Source organism: Macaca fascicularis, chromosome 3 (assembly GCF_037993035.2).
Source record: "Macaca fascicularis isolate 582-1 chromosome 3, T2T-MFA8v1.1".
NCBI classification, from domain to species: domain Eukaryota; kingdom Metazoa; phylum Chordata; class Mammalia; order Primates; family Cercopithecidae; genus Macaca; species Macaca fascicularis.
The window spans coordinates 176,002,941-176,029,033 of NC_088377.1; the positions used below are offsets into that span (position 1 = coordinate 176,002,941).

Below are 26,093 nucleotides of genomic sequence, written 5' to 3' on the forward strand. Positions count from 1 at the left end.
ATCAGGCACTCTGCCTCTATCTGGGTCTGGTAGCGCACCAAAAGTTGTTTTTCAAAAGACATTAAATGATCTGCTGCTAATGGCATGGACTTGCTCCAGAGTTCCAGGTCTTCATTGTGATTCTCCCAATTGAGGCTTTCCATAAGTTCTACACACATCCTTTCCCACCATTGGTACTCTGATACTGATACCATAGGGTCTGCTGGGTTTTATGGCCCGAGCAGCATTGCAACCTTATCTGGCTGCTGAGCTCTTTCTTCCACTGGGCCTCACCCAAAGCTGGCTGCCTTGGTGACATCTAGGATATGAGTTGGAGCAGTATTCAGAAGTGTGAAATATGCTGCCACCAGGGCTTGAAGAGAACTACCAAGAGCTATACTTCCATCTTCATTTATGACAGTTAGATTTAGATAGGGAGATGCAATTTATCCTTCTTGTACTTGGGGAAAATGTCCCAGAAAGTGCCAACCACCAGACTCCTAAAGGTTTTATTGGTGTGACATACATCCTGAGTCTTAATAGGATTTATTTCACCCCTCTGGAGTATGTTTCTTACCAAAGTGTCCAATGTGCTACCCATTTCTTGCTCATATAATCCAGTTAGCATCATGTTATGAACATGATGGATCAATGTGGGACGTCCAGAGAGTCTAGATATCTTTGAACTCTGACAATAGGTAGGAAAGCTAACCTAGCCTTGGGATGAGGCTGTAAATGCATACTATTGTCTGTTCTATCTGAATGCAGACTGTCTCTGATCCTCTTTATTGATTGGAACAGAAAAAGATGATTTGCCAGCTAAACATAAATGTAAGGAGTAACTACTGTGATCAATTACAGCATCTTAACTGGATAAAGAGGGACAAGAAGAAGTTGATTGTCCAGGAAGATTGTGACAGACAGTAAAATGAGATAAGATTAGTGGATCAGAGATCTTAACGGTGTCCAAGAATTGATAAAGGATGAGTGTTACAGGGAACAAGATGGAAAAGTAAGAGGTAGTGGTCAGAATATGTTGCTTACATTTGAAACTCAATGGTAGTAGATTTGTTTGTAATGACAATAAAGAGAGGAAAAGTTCTTAACAATTGAGGGGGTACATTAACTGAGATAACAAAGTCACTGAGAATTATATGGATATGGAAAGTCCCCAAGAATGATTACAAAAGTGGTAGCGAAATGCGATAAAATCTCTGATGAATGAGCGTGACCTTAAGGTCATTTAAAATAATAGTAGCGTGTATAATTTTGATGCTGAGTACTTCAAAGTATCTGGGATATTGACAAAAAATAAACTAAGAACTGCAATATCCAAAGAGAATATCTACCTTACTTGTAGGATCATTTGTATGAGGATGGACAAAGAAAAACAAGCCAATTTTTAAGAGAACAGCAGGTGAAGCAATGTCCATAAAGGAATGCATGTTATCAGTTATAGCAAGAACAGGAAATGAACACTCAGAGAAGAGATAGAAGATAAGGTATAAGGAATGTTGACAATGAGGATTGTTGGCAGTGGTCTGTTGATAAATAAAGTTTAACAATCAGTTCTTTGGGAGAGGTGGGGTGGAGTCCTGATAAGCAGCCCTTGCCAGTTTCCAGGGGATTAATGCTCCCACAGTGGCCTATTTTAAACTGTCTGACATTCAGTGCCAAGACTGGGGCTAGGACAATCTCAGTAATCATGAGGACTAAGGTTTTAATGCAATATTCTAAAAAAACCAAAATCAATGCAAAAAATCCATGACAAGCAAAGTATCAAAACCTGGACTAAAGATGGGCTGCTGTTTGTGTTTTTGGACCCGCATGATTGTGTAATGGCAACTGTTGTTTCCAGTCAGCCCGGGGCTCCTCAGTCTTAGTGGCTTTTGAGTTACCCAACAGGGGGTTTTATGAGAGTTGACAGTGGCATGGGAACAGATTGAATTGGGCAAATTTATATTTCTACATATCTCTAATTTACTTATGCAGGACTTTATACATAATCATGGTCTTCTGTTTGTTTTTTAATTTTTTTTAAGAGATGGGGTCTTGCTATGTTGCCCAGGCTGGCCTAGAACTCCTGGGCTCAAGCCATATACCTGCCTCAACATTCCCAGTAGCTGAGACTACAGGTATGTGCCACTGTGCCTGACTAATCATGGTTTTTTTTTCTTTTTTCTTTTTTTTTTTTCTTGAGACAGGTTCTTGCTCTGTCACCCAGGTTGGAGTGCAGTGGCACCATCTCGGCTCACTGCAATGCCTGCCTCCCAGGTTTAAGCAATTCTCATGCCTCAGCCTTCTGAGTAGCTGGAATTACAAATGTGCGCCACCACACCCAGCTAATTTTTGTATTTTCAGTAGAGATGGGGTTTCACCATTGTAGGCCAGGCTGGTCTTGAACTGCTAACCTCAGGTGATCCACCCACCTTGGCCTCCCAAAGTGCTGGGATTACAGGCATGAGCCACCATGCCCAGCCTGTTTTTGTTCTTTATCATAATACTTAGTTTTTTCCACTTGGTTTACCACATGACAGGATATTTTGATAACTATATAGGGGTGCCTGTTTTTTCGTCTTGACTCAGGTTCCGATATGATTTCATATGGCACTGCTGGTTTCTCTGAACATGGAGTCAAGGAGAGACGAGCCCAGTTGCCTCTCGATGGCCTGTGCAATGGGCTCCAGCGGGTCGGTGAGTGATGATCCTCATGGGAATACAAATAACTCTGCACACAGCTACAGGCATTGGGCTATAGCATGGCCTCAGGGGAACTTCCATTCTAGTGGCAGAGATAGATAAATGCTAAGCAAAGTAATAAATTTATTAACCAAACAAATACAATGATTTCATAGAATGATTACAACATCGAAAGGGTTAAAACAGAATGATGGGGTGGAGAATGCCTGGGGACCGGGGAGGGAGTGAGGAGGCCTCGCATTTCATTAAAACATTTCAAGTACTCTGCGGAAATCTTGAAAGAAGTCTTGTTTACTGTTGTGAGAGTCATCAGTTTCATTAGAATCAGGGCTTTGAATCACCATTTTTTGAGAGGTTTTTTGTCAAGAAATGAGAGCAGACTTTAAGAAACTCACTGACTGTGCAGAGGCCTTCTGGAGGCACAAAATTGAACTTCAAGCACTTTTCTCTTTTGTTGAGAGAAAAGGAAAGGCCATTGTTAAAACCATTTGCCAAGCTTGAACATTTATTGGTGTCACAAATTATTGTAAATATGTTTTCTATAATTTTTGTGAAAGAAATACATTTCCAATGTAATAAAATCCATTATGACTATAATTTGGAGTATATGTTTTCATGTACATTCTCCCAGAGAAGAGTTCTAAGCTTTCTTTCAGATCCTAGAGTGGGTTTCTGACCCAAAAAGGTTAAGATTATTAGAGAGCAGCCTCTATAAAATGTACATGCTAAAAGTACACACTACAAGTCCATAGACTGCAACATGCCTCTCTCTTTGTCTCTCCACATACACAGACACACAGACACACACACACACACACACACACTCTAACATACACATACATAACTTGTCATATATACATGTGGCAAAATGCTTACGTAAGCTTCCTATTTAAAAGTTGAATTGTAAGACTGTTAGTAAATCTTTAATACAGCTTGTGGGAAATGTTTCATGAAACTCTATACTTAGTTCTGATGATCAGTGCAGAAAAATTCCTAGTAAGTTTTAGAGGAAGTAAAATTATAGTTGAGAAATCTACTCTAATGCCAACCAAGCAAGGGGAACTGAGTTTTCTAAGAGAGCATTTCTTAGTAAACCAAGAAATCAGCAAAGTGTTGTTTCAACCCTTCTCTACCACTTCTTCCTTTCTACTGCCTGGAATGTGAATGTAATGGCTGGAGCTCAAGCAGCCAGTTGGGATTATGAGATAGCATGGTTAAAGCAGCAGAATAGAAAGAGACAACAACCTAAAGAAAGAAACTAATGCAAAAATTAATGTAGATAATTTATTTGGGCAAAGGTTGAGGACAACTGCCTGGGACACACTTCAAGTTGCCTTGAGGAATGCTCATTTGGCCTTTGTTACAAGCAGGGTATTAAAGGCAAAGGGGGATGAAGAGTATGCTGATAAAAATGTTGTTTGACTGGAATTCTCATTGGTTTACAGAGATAACATTGGCTGGTGATTGGTTTATGCATTGTCGAACTATAGGGTGTGAGCTGTGATGTCCAGCATATGGTTTTTTTTTTTTTTTTTTTTGAGACTGAGTTTTGCTCTTGTTGCCCAGGCTGGAGTGCAATGGCACAATCTCATCTCACTACAACCTCCGCCTCCCAGGTTCAAGCGATTCTCCTGCCTCAGCCTCCCGAGTAGCTGGGATTACAGGCATGCACCACCACACCCAGCTAATTTTGTATTTTTGGTAGAGATGGGGTTTCTCCACGTTGGTCAGGCTGGTCTTGAACTCCCAACCTCAGGTAATCTGCCTACCTTAGCCTCCCAAAGTGCTGGGATTATAGGCTTGAGCCACTGCATCCGGCCAGCATACGGTATTTTATGGCTATTTGGCATCAGTTAGTCCAGAGCGCACGTAGCAAGTGGCTTCAAGAGGTAATTATCTAGCTCAAGGGGGAGTGAGAGGTTACAGCTGTTGCATTTCAATGCTTCCCTGGGCCTGATCATTAAAGGGGGCTACCATTCCTCAGAAAGAAAATTTATTTTCTTTCATAGAACCTAGATTCTGTTAAAGGATGCAGCTGCCATGTCAGACTTGCCTTCCTCCAATCTCCTTTTTGGAGATAGAAGGAAAAAAACTCTCATCCTATTAATGTTACTCTTTTGGTGTCTGTATTACAGCTGAAACTGACCCTAACCTTTGAAGGATTACAATAAACTCTGCACACATTATCTCACTTATGCATCATTATAACCCACAGGTAAGTATTATTGCACCAGTTTTGTAATTAAGGAAACAAGACCTACAGGGCTTGAGTAGATGACAGAGTCAGGCAGCCCGGCTTTAGAACTGGTTCTGTTAATCCATACCAGGCATTATTCCAAACACTTAAGAAGTACAGAGATATTGTGGGCTTGACTGCAGACCACATTAATAAAACAACTATCATGATAAATCAAGTCACATGACGTTTTTTGGTTTCCCAGTGTAAATAAAAGTTATGTTTACATTACACTATACAATATACATTGTATAATATAATTGTCCAATAGCATTGTGTCTAAAACACAATGTGTCTACCTTAATTTAAAAATACTTTATTCCAAAAAAAAAAAAAAAAAAAGCTAAACCATCATCTGAGCCTTCACCCGGTCTTAATGTTTTTGCTCTTGCCTTCATGTTGATGGTTGCTGCCTGATCAGGGTAGTGGTTGCTGAATATCGGGGTGGCTGTGGCAGTTACTTATAATAAGAACAAAGTGAAGTTTACTGCATCGATTGACTCTTCCTATCACAAAAGACTACTCTATAGCATGCAATGCTGTTTGACAGCATTTTACCCACAGTAGAACTTTTTCACAATTGAAGTCAGTCCTCTCAAGCCCTGCCAGTGCTTTATCAACTAAGTTTATGTAAAACTCTACCTAAATCCATTGTCATTTCAACAACATTGAGGGCATCCTCACTAGGAGTAGATTACATCTCAAAAAAGCACTTTCTTTGCTCATCCACAAGAAGCAACTCTACATCCATTCAAGTTTTCTCATAGGATTGCAGCAATTCAGTCACATCTACAGGCTTCATGTCTAATTCTAGTTCTCTTGCTGTTTCTGCCATATCTGCAGTGACTTTCACCACTAAAGTCTTGAACCCCTCAGAGTCATCCATGAGGGTCAGAATCATCTTCTTCCAAACTCCTGCTAATGTTGATATTTTGATTTCCTCCCATGAAGCATGACTGTTCTTAATGGCATCTATAATGATGATTCCTTTCCAGAAGGTTTTCAACTTCCTTTGTTCAGACCCATCAGAAAATAACTATCTATGGCAGCGATAGCCTTGCGAAATGTGTTTCTTAAGTAATAAGACTTGAAAGTTGATATTACTCCTTGATCCATGAGCTGCAGAATGAATGTTGTGTTAGCAGACAAGAAAAAAACACATGAATCTCCTTGTGTATCTCCATCAGAGCTCTTGGTTGACCAGGTGCATTGTCAATGAGCAGTACTATTTTGAAAAGGATCTTTTTTCTTGTTCTGGGTAGTAGTTTTCAACAGTGGGTTTAAAATATTTATGCTGTAAACCATGCCACAAACAGATTTATTGTCATCCAGGCCTTGTTGTTTCATTTACTGAGCAGGCTGAGCAGATTTTGCATAATTCTTTGGGGCCCTAGAATTTTCAGAATGACCCATGAGCATAGGCTATAACTTAAAGTCGCCAGCTGTATTCATCCCTAACAAGAGAGTCAGCCTGTCCTTTGAAGTTTTGAAGCCAGGCATTGACTTCTCCTGTCTAGCTATGAAGAGTTCTAGATGGCATCTTCTTCCCATATAAAGTTGTTTCATCTACATTGAAAATCTATTGTTTAGTGTGGCCACCTCCATCAATGATCTTAGCTAGATCTTCTGGATAACTTGCTGCAGCTTCTGTATCAGCACGGCTTCATCTTGCACTTTGTTACAGAAATGACTTTTTTGCTTAAACCTCATGAACCAATCTCTGTTAACTTCAAGTTTTTATTTTGCAAGTTTCTTACCTCTCTCAGCCTTCATAGAATTGAAGAGAGTAAGGGCCTTGTTCTGGATTAAGCTTTGGCTTAAGAGAATGTTGTGGCTGGTTTGATCTTCCATCCAGACCACTAAAACTTTCTCCATATCAGCAATAAAGCTGCTTTGCTTTCTTATCATTTATGTGTTTACTAGAGCAGCACTTTTAATTTCCTTCAAGCACTTTTACAAAGAAACTTGGCTAACTATTTGGCACAAGAGACCTTGCTTTCAGCCTGTCTCAACTTTTGACATTCTTTCCTTGCTAGGCTTAGTTATGTCTTAATCGACTTAGCTTTTGATTTAAAGTGAGAGATGCGAGACTCTTCCTTTCATTTGAACACTTAGAAGTCACCGTAGGGTTATTAATTGGCCTAATTTTAATATCCTTATATCTCCCTCCTACCCGGGGAGTAGGGAGGCCCAACAAGAGGAAGAGAGATGGGGGAACGGCTGGTCAGTGGAGCAGAACACACAACATTTATCGATTAAGTTTGCCCTCTTATATGGACACAGTTCATGGAATCCCAAAACAATTATAATAATAACATAAAAGATCACTGATCAGAGATGATAGCAGGTATGATAATGATGAAAAAGTTTGAAATATTGTGAGAATCACCAAAATGTGACCCAGATACTCAAGTAAGCACTTACTGTTGGAATAATGGCGCCAGTAGACTTACTTGACTCAAGGCTGCCATGGAACTTCGGTTTGTAAAAATGAAGTCTGTGAACTGCAATAATAAAGTGAAGCATCATGAAATGAGGTGTGCCTGTACAAATGGATGAAAGGTAGATGCGAAACTGGTTAAATTCATGCCATTAGTATTTCTCTATTTTACAAGTACCAGAGCTTGTTTGACAAAAGAACACTCATTTCATGTTAGGCAAAATATAATGTATGTTCATACACATGGAAATCTCTGGAAAACCAAACATAAAATTAATAGTCAACATGTATTTATCACCCTCTACTGGCAGTTGAGCGGGACTGCTCTTCCTTTCTTAAATTGATAATGAATTGAGTAACAGACGCCAGGCACATGAAAATCAAAATATCAGCTTGGTTTCTGACAAAGCTGAACCGCAGAAGGTAATTTGGTCTTTGTCTATAGACTCAATCAAATGCCCCCATGGAATGAATGTGCCCACCAGTGTCAGGTGAAACTGGACCACTGTGACTCCCTCTCAGAGGCAGGTCACCTGGGTGGAAAGTATGTGCAACCTGAAGATAGCATTCTTTCTCAGAGAGAGAGAGTGAGCAAATCCAAAAGAGGCTGTGCCAAGTGCACACAATTCCTTTTTCTGATTTCATCAGATAAAACACTCCACCACCCTCAGGGAAGAGTAAGTGACGAGCTGGATGAAAGATAGTAGATGTTATCTTGTAACGATTTTCCCAAGAGCAGAACGTTCTACTTTATGGGGGTAAAGTAGAATCTACAGAAATGTAGCAGAGAAGTCCCATGAAATGGTTTTCATGAAGGACAATATGCTAAGTATTTCATATGGCAAAGTGACAGGTAGTGAGATACTCTGAGTCTAGAGACTCCATACAAAAGCCCAGGCTGCGTGGACACTTCCATACCCTGAGGAAGGGCAGTCACAAGGGGCCACCTTGGATGAAGGGGCTGATCTCATCACAGGAGTGCCACATACACATCGCCACTGAAGCATAAGTGATGTACCTTTCTCTCCACCTTTAGTGTCTGGACAAAGATGTTCTAAAATGGAGGAGGCGTTTTGTGAAATTGGCTCTTCCATGCAGCCTATTTCCATTCAGGTTTCTCTAGTCCTCTTGATATCCTGAAAGGTGGGCATGGTTGCTGTCTTACAGATGAGACATTTAAAGCCCAGAAGGGTTCAGTAGGTTGCCCAAGACCATACAGAGCTATTCAGGGAATGGAGCCAAGATTGAATGACTTTAGAAAGCTCCTTCACTTTTCACGTTATCTCATTGCCAACTAGAGAATCCTTTCCCAAGAGCTTGAAACTGGTTGGAGAGTGTGACAATACTAACTGATCTATACCTTAAGTGGGATGGGTTATATGATCTATACATAGAGAAGCCCCGTGGTGAGGGAGCTATGCATATGTGATGAATTTAGAATTTCTTTCTTTGCCTGTTTCACCTAAGTGCCTAGAACAAAAATGTGTTTCTTCTTTCATGAAATCTTCAGAAAGACGCTTTGTTAGTTGTGTCATAGTCTTGAGTGTCAGGTAGTCATGAGAATACAAATCTGTCAGCCATAAATCTCCAGAGCTTTTTTGTGATACTAACTTGAGGGCCTGGTGTTTCACAGTTACAGGTCCTTGATGGGCCAAGAAGGACTCAAGAAGAGAAACTGTATTAAGCTGGAAGAGATGGCAGTGATGGATAACAGTGGAAGGTGAATGTGGATATGACTTGATAGAACTTGGGTGTGGGCAATTCTTCCATTTCTTATTTATTTAAAAATTCAAGTAACTAATGGTTTATTAATTTAATGAAGAGTTGTAATTTTATAGGAAGACAGAAGCCCATTCTTTGCTGAGATTTTTGCCAGACACTGTTCATATATTATCCTTCTTAATCCTCATAAGAACCTACAAAAGTAGGCTATAATAGCTCTGTCTCTGTCTCTCTTTCTTCCTGTGTCTGATCTTTAGCACATGAAAATGTTTAGGCTTAAAAAAGATTAAGCAACCTAAGTATACAGGTCTAAAACCCACATTACTTTCAACATATAATACATTCCAAAAACTTAGCTTCTTAAAACACTATAGAGTTACAATGAGCAGTTCACATACATTGTCTTCTTAAGCCTTCACCTGGTCCCTTGGAGTTAGTCTTTATATTGCTCACTTTGTTGATGCTAAAGCTGAAGCTGAAAAAAGTTACTTCTTACAGCCAGTAAAAAGCAGAGTTGGAATTCAAATGCAGGTCTTCTGACATCCAGTATCAAGCTCTGTCCCCACTGTTCCACTGAAATCAGCGACACATTCCTTTTCACCCACAGGAAGCCTTTCTGTGTGAGTCATAACTTTGCTTACAGAACAAAGCTGGCTGCCTAAGGACAGATGGGGGGTTCATGGCCTTAGACCTTGAAAATCAAAATCTGCAAAGTGAGGCCAACGTCATTATCATAAAAAAAAACCCTTTGGGACAAGTTATTGTGGGTAGCAGCTCCAGAGTGCATTGTTAAAGGAAACTAGAACCTTTGGCATCATCCCAAATCAATTACAGTGATATTAAGGAAGATAACCAGGATCTTTCTCCACATATACCTGGTTGCTCTTATGAGATACATAAATAGATAATCATTACATCTGTAAAGTCTAGACATTGGCACTGATTTTGTATCTTCTTTTTCTCTCCCTATTTATTTTCTTCACACATCCATCTCCTACATTAAGCTGCCTCATAATTGCACTTGGCAGCACCTGCCCTGCTAAAATTAAATTTCAGGCCAGGCATGGTGGCTCATGCCTGTAATCCCAGCACATGTGGAGGCTGAGGCAGAAGGATCACTTGAGCATAGGAGTTCAAGACCAGCCTGGGCGACAGAGCGAGACCCCACCTCTGAAAAAAAAAAAGACTGAGCCTGCAGGTCGAGGCTGCAGTGACTGTGGTCCTGCAGTCCATAACTGTGCCACTGCATCCCAGCCTGAAACTCTGTCTCAATAAAATAAATAAAATAAAATAAAGTTTCACTGATAACAAAAGGCAGCATGTTATGGAAATTGACAAGGATTCTTTGCTTGGCCAAACTTCAGTTAGGCTTCCAAATCTTCTACTAGGCCGATCTGTGCACTTCCTTGTAAAATCCAGTTCTAGCAAACAGCTCTATTAAGTCAGTTGTGCAAGAAACCCCCATCCTCAATATCTGATCAACTCAATATTTGATCAGTTTCCTCCACAGCCCCAGGTGATGTCTGATCACCCTGGCCAGGAAAACAGTCAAGAGTTCCTGAAAGAGGATGGGGGAATAAGAGACATGGTAAAAATCATTTTTTCACAATAAGAAACACTGGCCGGTTTTGGAAGGCTCCCCATTGTCTGACACGCACCCCTCAGTCCTAGCTATCTGAAAGAAAAGGAGAAAGAGCCTTCAAGGATCTCAAGGCACATAAAATGGAATCTTCTCTCCTTCCTTGGATCAATTTCTCACATCTAGGATCAACTGTCTATAGGTAGGGAGGTAGGTTTACTTCATTAGGTGAGAAATGGAATATTTAAAAATATCTATTTTAAAATAAGATTCTATTTATTTCCTGTGTGGAAACCAGAAGCAAGAGGAATACAACTTTGATACAGAATAGTTCTCATGGAACTTAAACTTTTAAAATGTTCTTATTCTTCTTCCACGTTTTAAATACATCACTTCATCCTCGTAAATGCAATTTTAAAAAGCTGCCACAGGGGTTAAAAGTATAGCAATACCATAGGAGTGTGCAAAGTGGCAGGCTTCATAAAGCTAAATGAAACCAAACCAAGTCAAGTCAATGTAGTTCAACTAACATGTATTGCAGCATGTGCCGGCCTCCTGGGCCTCAACGAACTTACAACCTGGCTTAGAGCAAACGTGCAGAGTTAGCCTCATGTATTAATCAGCTCTTGTATTTCTCACAGTGCTGAAAGCTCGAAGTTCAAGATCAACGTGTCAGCATGGTCCAGTTCCAGTGAGGGTTCTCTTCCTGCCTTGCAGATGGCCACCTTCTCACTGTATCTTCCCGTGACTGAGAGAAACAAAAAGAACGAGCTCTCTGGTATCTCTTCTTATAAGGCCACTAGTCCCATAATGATAGATCCACCCTCATAACCTCATCTAACTATGATTACCTCCCCATTAAAATCATTGCTTGGGAGGCCATTAGGCTGAAACAGCTCTACTACCTTGGGTTTCTGCATCAGCAAACTGAAGCCTAACTCAGTGTAAACAGTAAAACAAAACTTAACTAATCAGAGATCACCAGCTAACTGCCAACTAGCAACTGTATCAATCAGAAACTGCCAACTATCCTCTAACTAGGGATTTTCCACTTGAATCAATTAAGTATTTTCTTTGTCTTGCTTCTATAAACACCTTACAAAAGTTTCCCCTGTGATCTCTCAGTAGAGCCCTGAACTGCTTGGGGTCTGGTGCTGCCCAATTCATGAATTGCTGCTTGTTCAAATAAATGCTTCAAATTTTTTATGTGTCTAAGCTTACCTTTTAATACCCCCAAGGCCCTACCTCCAAATACCATCATATTGGAGATTATGGCTGCAATGGGGACACGGGGCAGTGGGGGTGGAAGGGGACAGTTTTCACAGAGGGGTCCTATTTGTCCTAGCTTTTGAGTAACACTGTGCAAAGAGTTTGGGGACAGCATCTAAGAAGGTACTGGGCAAAGGGAGAAGAAAATATGGCCAGAAAAGTAAACTGGTACAGATTGTTTAGGTCTTGAGTGCCAAGCAAAGGAGCCTTAACTTCTTCTTGTGGATATGGAATATTCTGGGAATTACATCAGAAAATCAGAGTGTGTGCATTGCAGAGTAGTATCAGCGATGCTGCCCTGAAGAAACAGTGATGGAATTTTCACTAAGTAAATAGATGGTTCTGTTGACTCAGCACTGATTGGTGTGAGTGTACATACCATTGGTTATTGTAGGTGTCCTTCTCTTTGTTTGAATGTTGGGGCTATTTCTTTGTTCAATTCTCCCAATGTTTTCTAAGTAGCTGGCAATAATTTCTAAAATTCTTGCCTAGCTTAGCTATGCTAAGGGAATCCAAAAGAAAGGATATTTTTGTTTCAACTTGAGCTAGAATTGTAAACTGTACTCAGGGAAATCTGGGCATGGTAGTGATGGGGATGGGAACACTAAATATTAGTACTCAAAGTGGAAGGAGAAGCCTAGGGGACAGAGGTAGCTTCTTGGTCAACTTCTCCTCCCTGTCTAGAGTTTCCATTAATTAATTAATTTATTCACTCCTCAATAAGTGTGTATAAATATATTTGTATTCAGTTTTATAAATAATTTATATTATTTATATATAATATCAAAAATGCAACTTTGAGGTTTCTCTTCTCTTTGTTTCTTTCTTTTTTATTTTTCTTTCTTTTTTTTTTTGGAGACAGGATCCTGCTCTGTTGCCCAGGCTGCAGTGCAGTGGCATGATCTCAGCTCACTGCAACCTCGACCTCCTGGGCTTAAGCAATCCTCCCACCTCAGCCTCCAGGGTATCTGGGACCACATGTGTTTGCCACCATACTCAGCTACAAAATTTTTAAAAACATGTATGTATGAGGCATCTTTTTCTTTATGAAAAATTGTGTGGTTTTCTGTTATTTTTTTATTTTTATTTTTATTTTTTGAGACGGAGTCTTGCTCTGTTGCCCAGGCTGGAGAGCAGTGGTGTGATCTTGGTTCACTGCAACCTCTGCCTCCCAAGTTCAAGCAATTCTCCTGCCTCAGCCTCCTGAGTAGCTGGGATCACAGGAGTGTGCCACCACACCTGGCTAATTTTTGTATTTTTAGTAGAGACGGGGTTCCACTATGTTGGCCAGGCTGGTCTTGAACACCTGACCTCGTGATCCACCTGCTTTGGCCTCCCAGAGTGCTGGGGTTACAGCCACTGCACCTGGCCTGTTTCTTTCTTTTTTTTTTTTTAATTGAAAACCACAACGAGAATCGAAACTATCCACATCTCACAGCTTATGTGAATATAAGTTAGATTTCTTCATTACCAAACTCCTTTAGGAAATTCTTGCTCAAGAAATTAAAAATTGCTGTTAACTTTATTGTTGATCCTTGGAACTTCCTAAATGACTCATTAACTCTTCATCAGAAGAATTTGGTTAGCAAAACAAATAATTAATTTGGCCCAGAGAAAGTCAATTATTACATAACCTGCACTCATATGGCTGGTTAAAGTGGTGGGAAACTGAGATATATATTATTGAGAAACTATATAAGGCATCAAATGTTAGTTTAGTTTACACTTCAAGATTCCTTGAACCCTCTCCTCAAAATCTTTGCCTTGCTGCGTCTACCAATTCTAATCTATTATGTCATAATGCTTATCTAATTTTAATCAAGCTCCAACACTTGCTCCCTCTTCTACTGAGAGACCTGCCTTAAACCAGACTTCAAATATCTCAATACATTTCTTCATTTCGACCTTTCCCTCTAAGATGCTGGTAAGATGTCACAGAGGTAGCGTTGTCTTGTCAGCAGGATCAATAGATTATTTTGGTGTTATTTTGGGGATCCAGCATTCCACATATGCCCTTCTCTTAAAGTAGTAGAAATATTGTATAGAGCACCCTTGACATAACTAACTCCATCCTAGGAAAATACTCCATTTTGTATTTCATAAGGTACTTTGCCAACAAAGATATGATGTTTTGTTTAATAAACAAATAAAAAATAAAGACTGCATCCAACCAGATAAGGACACTCTTCCACTATCAGTTCTCACCAGAGGAAACTGTGACTATCAAAGATTAGCTCTTCAGTATCTCAAAACGGCCATCTTAACTGGCACCATCTTGCTGTCACTTGTGATGAGAACTTGGCATCTGACCCCGAAGGCTCTGCCACCTCAAAGACTCTTCCTTGCAAGACCAACGGACCACCTGGCCCAGATCAAGACTCCTTTTGTCTTCTTTGTTCTCTGTGCACTGCCTTGTTACTCTTTCTCTTGTCTCTTTTTCCTCTTAATGTTAAATGTTACTTAGTTTGTTGTGGGATGTTTAACCTATAACATTTACATATTGATTAAGTATACAATTATATATGGTGTGTAATGTTGACTGACTGTGAAGTAACTTGAGTCTGTGTGCCCACAGCTCTGACTGCAAGTCAATGGGAAGTACTAAGGAGAATTGCCTCCTTAGGAACTCCATGTAGCTCGTGGATTTTGTGATTGAAATAGCATCAATAAAAGCTTGACATTGTGGAAAGACACAAACATGTGTGGACCTGGTTATTTCTAACCTTGCACAGCTCAGGACAAAATTGACACAGTTGGCTTACTAGGCACAATGGGCACAGTTGTCTTACTTGGCATAATTGGCATAGTTAGTTGATTTTAAGGCTGAAGTCCCCACTTAAACTGAAATTGGAAATCATGTCATTTGGCAAAACAAACTGCCACCCTCTCTAAGAAGAAATAATCTCTCTTCACCTTGAAAGTCTGTCTCCCCGAGGAAAACCTTGGGTGACAGGGGACCTTGCCCAGGTCATGAAGATAATGATGGCTCACAAGGTCTTGACTGATGCCAAGCTAGGAAGCTGGTGGAGCCAGAAAGGCTCATACCAAGCAGGGTCTCAATTTATGAGATGACAGTTAGCAAAACAAATATTTAATTTAGCCCAAAGAAAGTCAATTATTACATAACCTGCACTCATATGGCTGGTTAAAGTGGGAAACTGAAATATATATTATTGATAAACTATATAAAATAGCTACCAATATTTCATAATGTGGGCCCTAGGAAAGAAACTTAAGCAAGCATGCTGGAGGGCTTGTCACCTAAATGCAGTACCCAGTGTTGAGGATCCTTGGTACCCAACAGAGTTGGAAGCCAGGAAAAGACTCTCTGTATAATCTCCTGAGGACATACAGTCAGACTTGAGGGACCCAAAAATTATTCAGCTTTTAATTACCAGAGCCCCCAAAGAAGAAATCCCTGCACTTTTAATGCAAAGTATCTTACAAATAGACAGGGGTCACCACAAAGGCAAAGAGCTAGCTCACAGAATCCTAAGGAAAAGTCAATCCCTTTCAGATGAAACTTTTAAGGAGGAAGCCCTGGATCTTAAAGACCTCCATCTAGAGGACCTAGGAGAATCTGATGATCCCTGTTGGAGGTGGGATCTATAAGTCAAGACCTATGATAACTAGAAAAAGAGTTATAGATTGTAATCATGGAAATGGCAGACCTCAGGACGAGAATACACCAGAGCAGAATTACAAACACGAAGAATAGATTTTTGCCAAAGACAGACCACAGATGCAGACTGGCTCCTCCATTTATGGGATAATTGAACACCATAACACTCTCAGGCAGAGAAATGCATCCCTCTGAGGAGGGATCCTAAAATTCCAGATAGTCTCCCCCACAACAGGGCTTTGGGCAAAAATTATGCCTGTCTTATTGGTGAGCCTGGGTGCCTAAAGAAAGGAACAGAGTCCTGAAGTTTATACTAGAAATCATTCTTATAGGAGAAACTAGAAAAGCACCAGAGACAGGGAGGGGTTTTTAGAAGCAGGACTAGTCTTGGAGAAGAGAGGTGGGAGAAAGTTTGCCTGACAGGCATTAGGACCCAGGAGGCAAGGGTCAGGATAGATAGGATAGATGGGTGAGTCTCGCTTGGGCAACATAACTTTGAGAGTTACCCTCATGGCTGAGCATAACTTTTTGTCAGGACCCCGAGGCTGAATGGCTCAGCTTGGAAGTACAGGAAAAGTGGAAGCTAGTTCCAGGCAAAACAACGCTCCCAACTGTGAAGAGTCAGAGGTTGTTAGAGAGTCCCTTCCCAGAAAGCCTGACACTCGTGTCTGTAGTCCTGTGGCTGTGCTAGTCGCTTTTAACTGTCTGACAGGAGCCCGGTGTTTAGCCCCTGAACTCTAAGGAAAAATAGGACAGAATAGCAAGTGAAAGGGGTCCGATGGTATTCACCATGTGGCAATATCCCAGACAAGCCCCCAAGATGTGTACAGAGTTGGTTCCTACTGCTGGGTTTGTGGTCTTGCTGACTTCAAGAATGAAGCAGCGGACCTTCGCGATGAGTGTTACAGCTCTTAAGGGTGACACGGACACAAAGAGTGAGCAGCAGCAAGATTTATTGTGAAGAGCAAAAAAACAAATCATCCACAGTGTGGAAAAGGACCAGAGTGGGTTGCTGCTGGTGGCTGGGGTGGCCAGCTTTTATTCCCTTATTTGTCCCAGCCCATGTCCTGCTGATTGGTCTCTTTTACAAAGTGCTGATTGGTCGATTTTACAGGGTACTGATTGGTCCATTTTACAGAGTGTTGATTGGAACATTTTACAAACCTCTAGCTAGCTACAGAGCACTGATTGGTGTGTTCTTACAGAGCACTGATTGGTGCATTTTACAAACCTCTTGTAAGACAGAAAAGTTCTCCAAGTCCCCATTTGACCCAGGAAGTCCAGCTGGCTTCACCTCTTAGTGGCACATGCCTGTAATCCCAGCTATTGAGGAGGCTGAGGCAAAAGAATCACTTGAACTTGGGAGATGGAGGTTGCAGTGAGCCAAGATCATGCCATTGCACTCCAGCCTGGGCGACAGAGTGAGACTTTAGCAACAGAGCGAGACTTCATCTCAAAAATAAATAAATAAGTAAATAAATAAATAAGATCACTAACTAGAATAAATAAGTAAATAAATAAATAAGATAATAAATAAGAAATAAATAAAATAAATAAATAAGTAAATAAATAAATAAGATCACTAACTAGCAAATACTCTGTAACCATAGACATGTCAGACATGTTCTTTGCCACACCAATAGACCAAGAAGACCAGGAATATATTACCTTTATCTGGGAAGGCAAATAATACCAATTTAAAAGATTACCACATGGATATTTAAATAGTCCAATAACAGCTCACTCCATTTTATTATCACACATAGATCAATCAAAATACACAAACTAATGATATTATACATAGATGACATTACAATGGTAAACAATGACCAAGAAAAACTTACCCAAAAGAAATCTCAACACACTTGAGATCACTGAGATAGATTATTAATATAGATACAAGTCCAGACACCAACTGCAAAGTTTTAAGAGTACAGTGGTTATCAGAAGGGATAAAAATTCTGACCACAGTGATAGATGGCTCAAAAGCCCATAGGGCACCAAAAAATAAACAGGAAGCATAGACTAGTAGGCTTCCTTGGATACTGGAGACAGCCTATACCTTACCTAAACATCATCCTAAAACCAATAAGATAACTAGGAAATCCCAAGACTTCACATGGGGACAAGAACAAACACAAGCACTTGAAACACTCAAAGACTACATCACCACATTCCAAACATGACGTTACCCATCTCCAGATTCAGAACTTAGGTTGGAAATTTCAACGAGCAATGAACATGGAACATGGTCATCATAGACAAAGAAATCAGATTCTAAATCCTACTGGTTAGATTTTGGACAACAAAGTTTCCATATTCTAACAACAAATACAGCCCATTTGAAAAATATATATGGGGCTGGGTGCAGTAGCTTATGCCTGTAATCCCAGCACTTTGGGACACCAAGGTGGGTGGATCATGAGACCAAGAGATCAAGACCATCCTGGCCAACATGGTGAAACCCCATCTCTACTAAAAATACAAAAATTAGCTGGGCGTGGTGGCGTGCACCTGTAGTCCCAGCTACTCAGGAGGCTGAGGGAGGAGAATTGCTTCAACCTGGGAAGTGGAGGTTGCAGTGAGCTGAGATGGCGCCACTGCACTCCAGCCTGGCGACAGAGTGAGACTCTGTCTCTCAAACAAACAAACAAACAAACAAAAAATATATATATGGCTTACATACGAAGCCCTCAAAAACACTGAGCCTCTGACTGGCAACAGCAATATTACCATTAGATACCATATGCCTCTCCTTCATGGAATAAAACTGAGTCCTGAAAAATAAAAAAAATTGACATGTATCCAAATTGATTCAAAGCTGTTCACATGAAAATGGTATATCCAGGATGGAGACACAGGCTTTAAGGGTCAACCAGGTCTCCTCACTGAAGAAATTCACAACACAGAAATAGATGTGCCAACATTTATTCCGAGAGTAGGTACAATTTATGCTAACATAGGAAAACTGGGCCCAGGCTAGTCAAACTTCTTACTCAACACTGGGTTTATAGACAAAAAGTCCTCTGTGACCCAAGGCCAGGCCCAATGGACAGCAGCAGCACTCAGACCTCAGGACCAACCAGTCCTGAAGGAGGCAGGTCAATCACTCTCAGCAGAACTAATTACAGCTGTTCTAGCAGTCAGGCACTCAGAAAATCAAAATAAAATTTACATTTTTACAGACTTGTGGGCATAACCCTGCAGCCACATAAAAGAAGACAAAATAATTTCAAAATTAACTTCAAAAAGAAGACAAAATGGTAAAGGTATATGGTCCAAATCTTACTGGGAGCAACATATGAATTATCAAACAGAATTAAGATATTTGTGGCACATGTTTCAGCACACCAAAAAGTTAATTCAGAGTCCATAAAATTTAATAAACAGGTAGATACATTAACAAGAAGTATAACCATTGATATTCAAAACATACCCAAATTAAAACTACACAGAAATCCAGACAACTCAGGGAGACATTCATTACACCTCCACAACTCAGGATAAAAATCAGATAGTGAATGGGAGAAACCTTAAGTAACCCTGGTAACTACAGTGAAACAAGATATGACTCTAAAATTAAACAGACACCAGACACCATTCCACAAACACTCCTACCATTACATAAGTAAAGAGGACATTTAAGCACACAGTCAATGTATAGGTGGCTATCAGACAGAAATCAAAAAGTGACATGGCACCAAATTAAAAAGGCCAAAGCTAATTGTCAGCAATGTAAAACTAACCTAGACAAATATAGATATGCTAAATTCATAGATACATAGTAATATACACCTGATGTCTTTAATTTCCGCTTCAAGATAGATTTTATAGCATCATTAAATCACTCCTATCCACAAAAATATGCAGTAATGATGATGGATACATATACAGGAATTGGTGCAGCAATAGCAGCTAGCCACCCACTTGCTAAATAAACCATCTCACACTTAGAAAATTGGGCAGCTACTATAGAACCCCTAATAAACTGAACATGATCAGGGAACTCATCTTACATTGAGAATAACAAAAGCATTGGCAGATCGATGGGATATACAATGAAATATTACCTACCCTATAATCTGACAGCAGTGGGGTATAGAGAAAGACTGAACGGACTACTAAAAAGAGAATTAAAAACCTTCGACAAAATGAGTACATTCCAATAAGCTTTTAACCTGGCATGTTTCCATTTAAATCAAAGAGAAAGACTTAACAAAAGCAGCCCCCACTTATATCTTAATCAACTGACCTTAATGGTCACAAAAGATAAGGAAGGACGTAATGCAACTCTTATATCTTATAAGGCAAGCACTAAACTAAATGACAACACTATCTCCCAACAGGACATTGTGGCCAATGGACACAGAAACACTTATTGGACAAAATAATTTCAAAATTAATGGTAAAGGTGTATGGTCCAAATCTTACTGGGAGCAGAGGAGAGGAGCAGAGGAGAATCACAATTACATAAAATCTTCAACCTCTTTCCAGATTCTCACTAAACTTAGACACGTTATCACACTTTCTGCAGTATTGTTACACTGTTTTCTTCCAGTCATGCATTAATATTTTCCATAAGAATAAGTGAAGGCATGCTTCAATTCAATACAATTTTACTTGCCACTAACCTAATATTTTTAACTTCAACATCACTTCAGCTGGGCGCGGTTGCTCACACCCGTAATCCCAGCAATTTGGGAGGCTGAGGCAGGTGGATCACTTGAGGTCCAGAGTTTGAGACCAGCTTGACCTATATGGTGAAACCCCATCTGTACTAAAAATACAAAAATTAGCTGGCCATGGTGGTGAGTGCCTGTAATCCTAGCTACTCAGGAGGCTGAGGCAGGAGAATCATTGGAATCCAGGAGGCAGACATTGCTGTGAGCCAAGATCATGCCACTGTACTCCAGCCTGGGCAACAGAGTGAGACTCTGTTTCAAAAAAAAAAAAAAAAAAAAAAAAAAACACCCAAAAAAACCAATGATGACTTCTAGTCATCACCAAAATAATTAAATACTGTACCCACTTAAGACACCAAAATGGCTACAAATTTGTGTCACTTCTCAACTGGTCTTACCACCTTTCTCATTCACTTCATACTAGCCGTCATAGTGACTTTGCTGTCTTGTTACTTACATTGTCACCAGAGAGACTGTAAACAGACAAATGAGACTAACACAAGTAAACACACCCCTTGCAGGCAAATTACAAATTACACTGTCTGCTTCTTAAGAGCGTTATTTGATTAACCATTTGCAGACTGACAGCTGTAGTGCACTCCCAGCATACGGATTTAGCCTCTCCAAGATCTCCATCACCCTCATGTATCCCGTCTTGCCCTCTTTCCTCTTCAGTTTCAGCCTCATCTTCACCACCTACAGCTCTCAGACCCACTTCACTGATTTCTTTCAGGAATTAGCTAAAGCAGACTGGCCCATGCAGGCTGGCAAAGACTGGAATTTCATACTAGACTTTGCAGAACGTAAGTGCCACTGCCACCTTCCTACTCCTTACATTTATGAATTAAATGCAGCATCAGCAGCCGTTCAAGGTTTAGCTGAAAGTGTACACCCCAATGATTGCATTGGTCTTGCTTGAATGCTAACCCTTTATAGAAGTTGTATTGTTAAACTGCTTAATAGGAAAGAACAAACTCCACATAACTACCTTACTTTGTTGGATCTACGCCAATCTAACCCAGCAACCATACCACTGCTGGAAGCAAACCTTAACTATAATATTAAAGAAGGAAATAATGACAATGAGATTTATACATAGATTATCATATCTTTGTTTGCAGTTAATACTACTTTGTTTGCAGTTTAATGCCTATGTATCTGATCATTAATACCAAACACAGGATTGATACAAATAGCTTAAAATAGGAGGTATAGAAGGGAAATAGTAGATACTATTACTACTACTACTATTACTTCTACTTCTAAAGAGACCATTAAAATCCCTAAGCTTCAAACACACACATATCCAACAATGCCAACTCATACAGCACCTGAAATTATAGGATTAACAGAACACATTTCATAATATATACTTTATGAAAATATACCATTTTTGAACAATTGTTGGAAAATCAAGGAACTGATAAAGGAATACTTAGAGCTTCAATTAGACCATTTTATTCATATTTGTTTGACCAAAGCGATGCCTGAAGAATTTCTACACACGCATCGAATCAATGCATCTTTTTTTTTTTTTTTTTTTTTTTTTTGAGACAGAGTCTCACTCTATCACCCAGGCTGGAGTGTAGTGGCACAATCACTGGCACATTGCAGCCTTGACTTCCTGGTCTCAAGTGATCCTCCCACCTCAGCCTCCCAGGTAGCTGGGACTACAGGCGCATGCCCCCATGACCAGCTAATTTTTTGTAGAGACGAGGTTTCACCATATTGTCCAGGCTGGTCTCTAACTCCTGGGGTCAAGCGATCTGCCCGCCTTGCCCTCCCAAAGTATTGGGATTACAAGCATGAGCCACCACCCAGCCAATGCGTCTTTATAGAAGCTTTGCACACATTTCTAAACACCCCTTAGAAGAATGTATAACGTGACTAAATGTGACACACCCAATTTATGCAGCTACAACCAAGCATTCAATAACACCTCAAACCAATAGACAGCACACATAATGGATAGCGAAGTGCTAACAGAAACAGACATATCAATCAAGACAGATCACTGCATAAGAAGCAATAAATCAGACCAAACAGCAATCATGATACCACAGATGGAATCATATATTGCAGGATCTAACATGACATGCTTGAATATAACACACTTCTACAAGTAAGTCATCTGTTAATACTTGATATGAATTATGAAAGAAACGAAGAAACCCAGGCTTGAAGGAAATGAAGATGATGATTATGAAGTAGGTCCAAGGGATGATACTACACCAGATATTGCTACCACATGAACCACTACATGTTACAAATACCGACATTTCATACCTCCACAGGAAAAAGTGCCACTGTTACTGGGATACACATGAGACTATGTCAGAACAACAAGGATATGATAAACAGCTAATTTTACCAAATTTATCTCCACTAGGTAAATATCATCCAAGAAAACAGCTACAGATATTTGTAGCAATTGGAATTATTTCAATTATTACTTCAATTCTTTCCACAGAGATGAAAGACATAAAAAGAGGATAAGACATATTGTAACTATTATCTAAGTAACTTTTGTTCACTTTCCATTTTTAGAAAGTTTTGCTTTCATCCACCCTGTTCATCTTATGATTACTATGCCAAAAGGCAAGATTATTTGACAGGACCACAATTCTTTAGTAAGGCAAAAATAATTCTTACCAGCAGAACTAGATTGTAAACAAAGATTGTACCCCATAATCTTAACTGATCCTATCACTTTACACACACTACTTGTGAAATACACACTAAAACAACTTAAGATTGTGTAGATAAAGCTTGTCCTGAATACAAGCATATTGCTTTCAAGCGTACAAGTTAAACACCACAACTGATGAACTTACAATGTACAGAATCAATGCTACCCAACAAGGTATATATTTTGAAGCACAACCAGCATTAATATACTTTAAACTTAACTTAACATACACCAAAGCTACATTTCATTATCCCATGGGTGAAAAATCTTAGCCTCATCCATTCTTCAGTATAAATTACTTATCAACATGGCTACAGATGCCAAGACCAACAGGCTTTAAAAACCAAACTGAACCAACAGACACAGCCCAATTCAGGCAGCTTTGGCATAACACAACACATACTAAATTTACACTAGATAGAAAACTTCGCTATGATATATCAAAACTACATTTAGGCAAAGAGTTTATAGAAAATGTAGACAGATATGTTACCATAACTGGAAAGTCTACTGTATCATGGGATGCAACGGAAACCAAAACATGCTCATTTTGGACACAATTGTGAAAACTACACTGGCTCCCCATCATCATAGTAGATACAGCAACATGCAAAATACCTGCTAAATTTACTGACTGTTGGAAGTCAACATCTTCTAGAATCCTGGGTGGTCCTGGACATCATTGGAAACAAGTATTTTTGATAAATTATGACAAACAAAATAGGAACAATTAATATTCACATGTACTCACAGACCAGATAACTACAACTTGCTATTATCTAAGTACTTGGACCATTTATATGCACATATGAAACAACAGAGATAATTAGCATATTCTTTACAGGAAATGAACCAAGAAATATGACTATATTAAACAAATTTACCAGCAAAACCAAATATGCACAAAATCAAGATATTTTTTCAATGTGTCCATTGAAAATTCAGGATGATTTAAACAACAATATATAATTTAAATCAATTGGTTGGAAACACTAGGAACCAAAATAAATATGAACAAAGTCATAAAAATAAACCTAGATATGTCAAATTACTTTTTCTCCATGATCTAGCCATCTAATGGATCGTGGAATAAAGTTACGTGGTCAGTCCAACATCCTATTTACCAAACTATAACCAGACTAGACTCCCACTTACCTATATTTGTAGCTAAAGACACCTCTTTTGCAAAATGCTCTGTTAAACCCTGGAACTCTGGACTATGCATAATTGACAGAGGATGCTGGAATGAGGCACATTGCTTATGAACATACCATTGAAAACCACAGTGGACCAAAGGCATAACAAACTCTCCACCTAAATTATTAGAACCAAATTTATTGAAACACATTCTAATTAACTCATTAAAATTAATTTACAAACCAACAGCTAGGAGAGTAAGAATAATTTTCAAAATAAAAGAATTTAAAGTCACATATGTCCAACCACAATGTATACAGTTTGAGGGACAAGGATATGACAAAAAGGGACAAGGTATGACAAAAAGCTCATTTTACCAAATTTATCTCCACTAGATAAATCTCACCTAAGAAAAGCGCTATGAATATTTGTAGCAGTTGGAATTATTTCAATTATTGATTGAAACTATTATGTCTACTATTTCCACAGAGATAAAAGACATAATCTACAAGTAACTGCCTTAGAAAATCTACAAATAACTGCCTCAGTCATTTCAGGAATACAAGAAGCAGAAATTCAGGAAGTTAAAACGGACCTATTTGATCTTTAACATAAACAACTTATACATAGAATAGCAATACCAAACACAAATAACATAGCATTTAAACAAGATTTAGATGGTTTACACAGAAGATGCACCTTTCCAAATGATTAAAAAGATCTTTAGCCATACCCGTTGTGAAGGCTCATGGTCAAATTGAAATTCAATGGATATATTAAAACCTGGATTCTGGAATTGGCCTAAATATATTTGGGAGCATTCACAGAACTTTGCCATCTTCATTGCAACCACCGTCTTTGCTTACTGTTTACTTAAAACCTGCCTTTGTAAAACAAAATTTGTAAACAAGCTGCCAAGAGGAAATTAATTCCCATGGTGACTTGTCATTTTCGATTTTTGTAACACTCCCTCAAACATTGTTTGCATTGTGTTTACTAAAATCACAGGGTGGATTGTGTAGAGCCTCCTTGACACAACTAACTCCACCTTAGAAAAATACTCCAGTTTATATTTCACAGGGCACTTTGGCAACAAGGGTAAGATGTAGGGGTTATTTCTTGGTTCAATTCTCTCAATGTTTTCTTAGTGGCTAGTAATAATTTCTAAAATTCTTGCCTAATTGAGCTATGCTAAGGGAATCCAAAGTAAGGGTATTTTTGTTCCAACTTGAGCTGGAATTGTAAACTGTACTCAGGAAAATCTGGGCATGGTGATGATAGAGACGCTAAAAGTTGGCATTCATGAGACCAACATTTTTAGCTCCCCACGTGAGTGAGAATATGCAATAGAAATATAAAGCCTTGAGTAGAAAACATTTGTGGGAAAAATTTTAAAGTAATTGAAATGAAGTGCAGGGTTATTTAGAAATCAGATACTGGTAGTAGGAAAAATCAGATGACTAGGTATGAAAAGAACACGAGAGATACATAGAAACTGACAAAGTAGGAAACTGTTGGCAACAAATGAGGAAAAGCAAAATGAGTTTAGGAATTAAATTGTTTTGGAAAATGATTAGCTGGCTTCCACTTTTACTAAACCAATATTGTAATTGTTATCTAATTACAGGCTGTGGACTAGGCTATAAACTGGGTTTGTTTTGAGAATAATCTAAGTAATCTACAAATATCAGTACTAAAAAGTAGAGAAAAGGATTTGTTTAGTTATCCGGCTTTTGTAAAGGTCTAAACACTAAACAACTAAACAGATCTAAACTAAATTTGAACTTACACAGTTGTGAAACAATATCAACCACGTAAGTTCAAATTTAGTTAAAATAATTTAGTTTGCGTTGCAGTGTTCTTCTTTTTCAATTGTAATTAACTTTGCATTTATTCCAACATGTCAGTAACATAATTATGATAAAGCTTATGTAGAACCGATAAAAAAGTAAAAATTACTTGGAGATTGAAAATTTCCCCTTTGGTTCTTTTTTGGGCAACCTCACACGTAAACTTCCTCATAGATATATCAACTTTG

At 39.1% G+C, this 26,093-nt stretch overlaps 1 long non-coding RNA gene across 1 annotated transcript in view; it reads right to left on the reverse strand.

Moving 5' to 3' along the window:
* Positions 1-7,561: 7,561 nt before the first annotated feature.
* LOC135970248 (uncharacterized) overlaps positions 7,562-26,093 on the reverse strand; it is a 163,222-nt gene continuing 144,690 nt past the window's right edge. Inside the window, exon 2 of the long non-coding RNA XR_012432874.1 lies at positions 7,562-11,404. This is a non-coding gene — a long non-coding RNA (uncharacterized lncRNA). The remainder of the gene's footprint in view (positions 11,405-26,093) is intronic.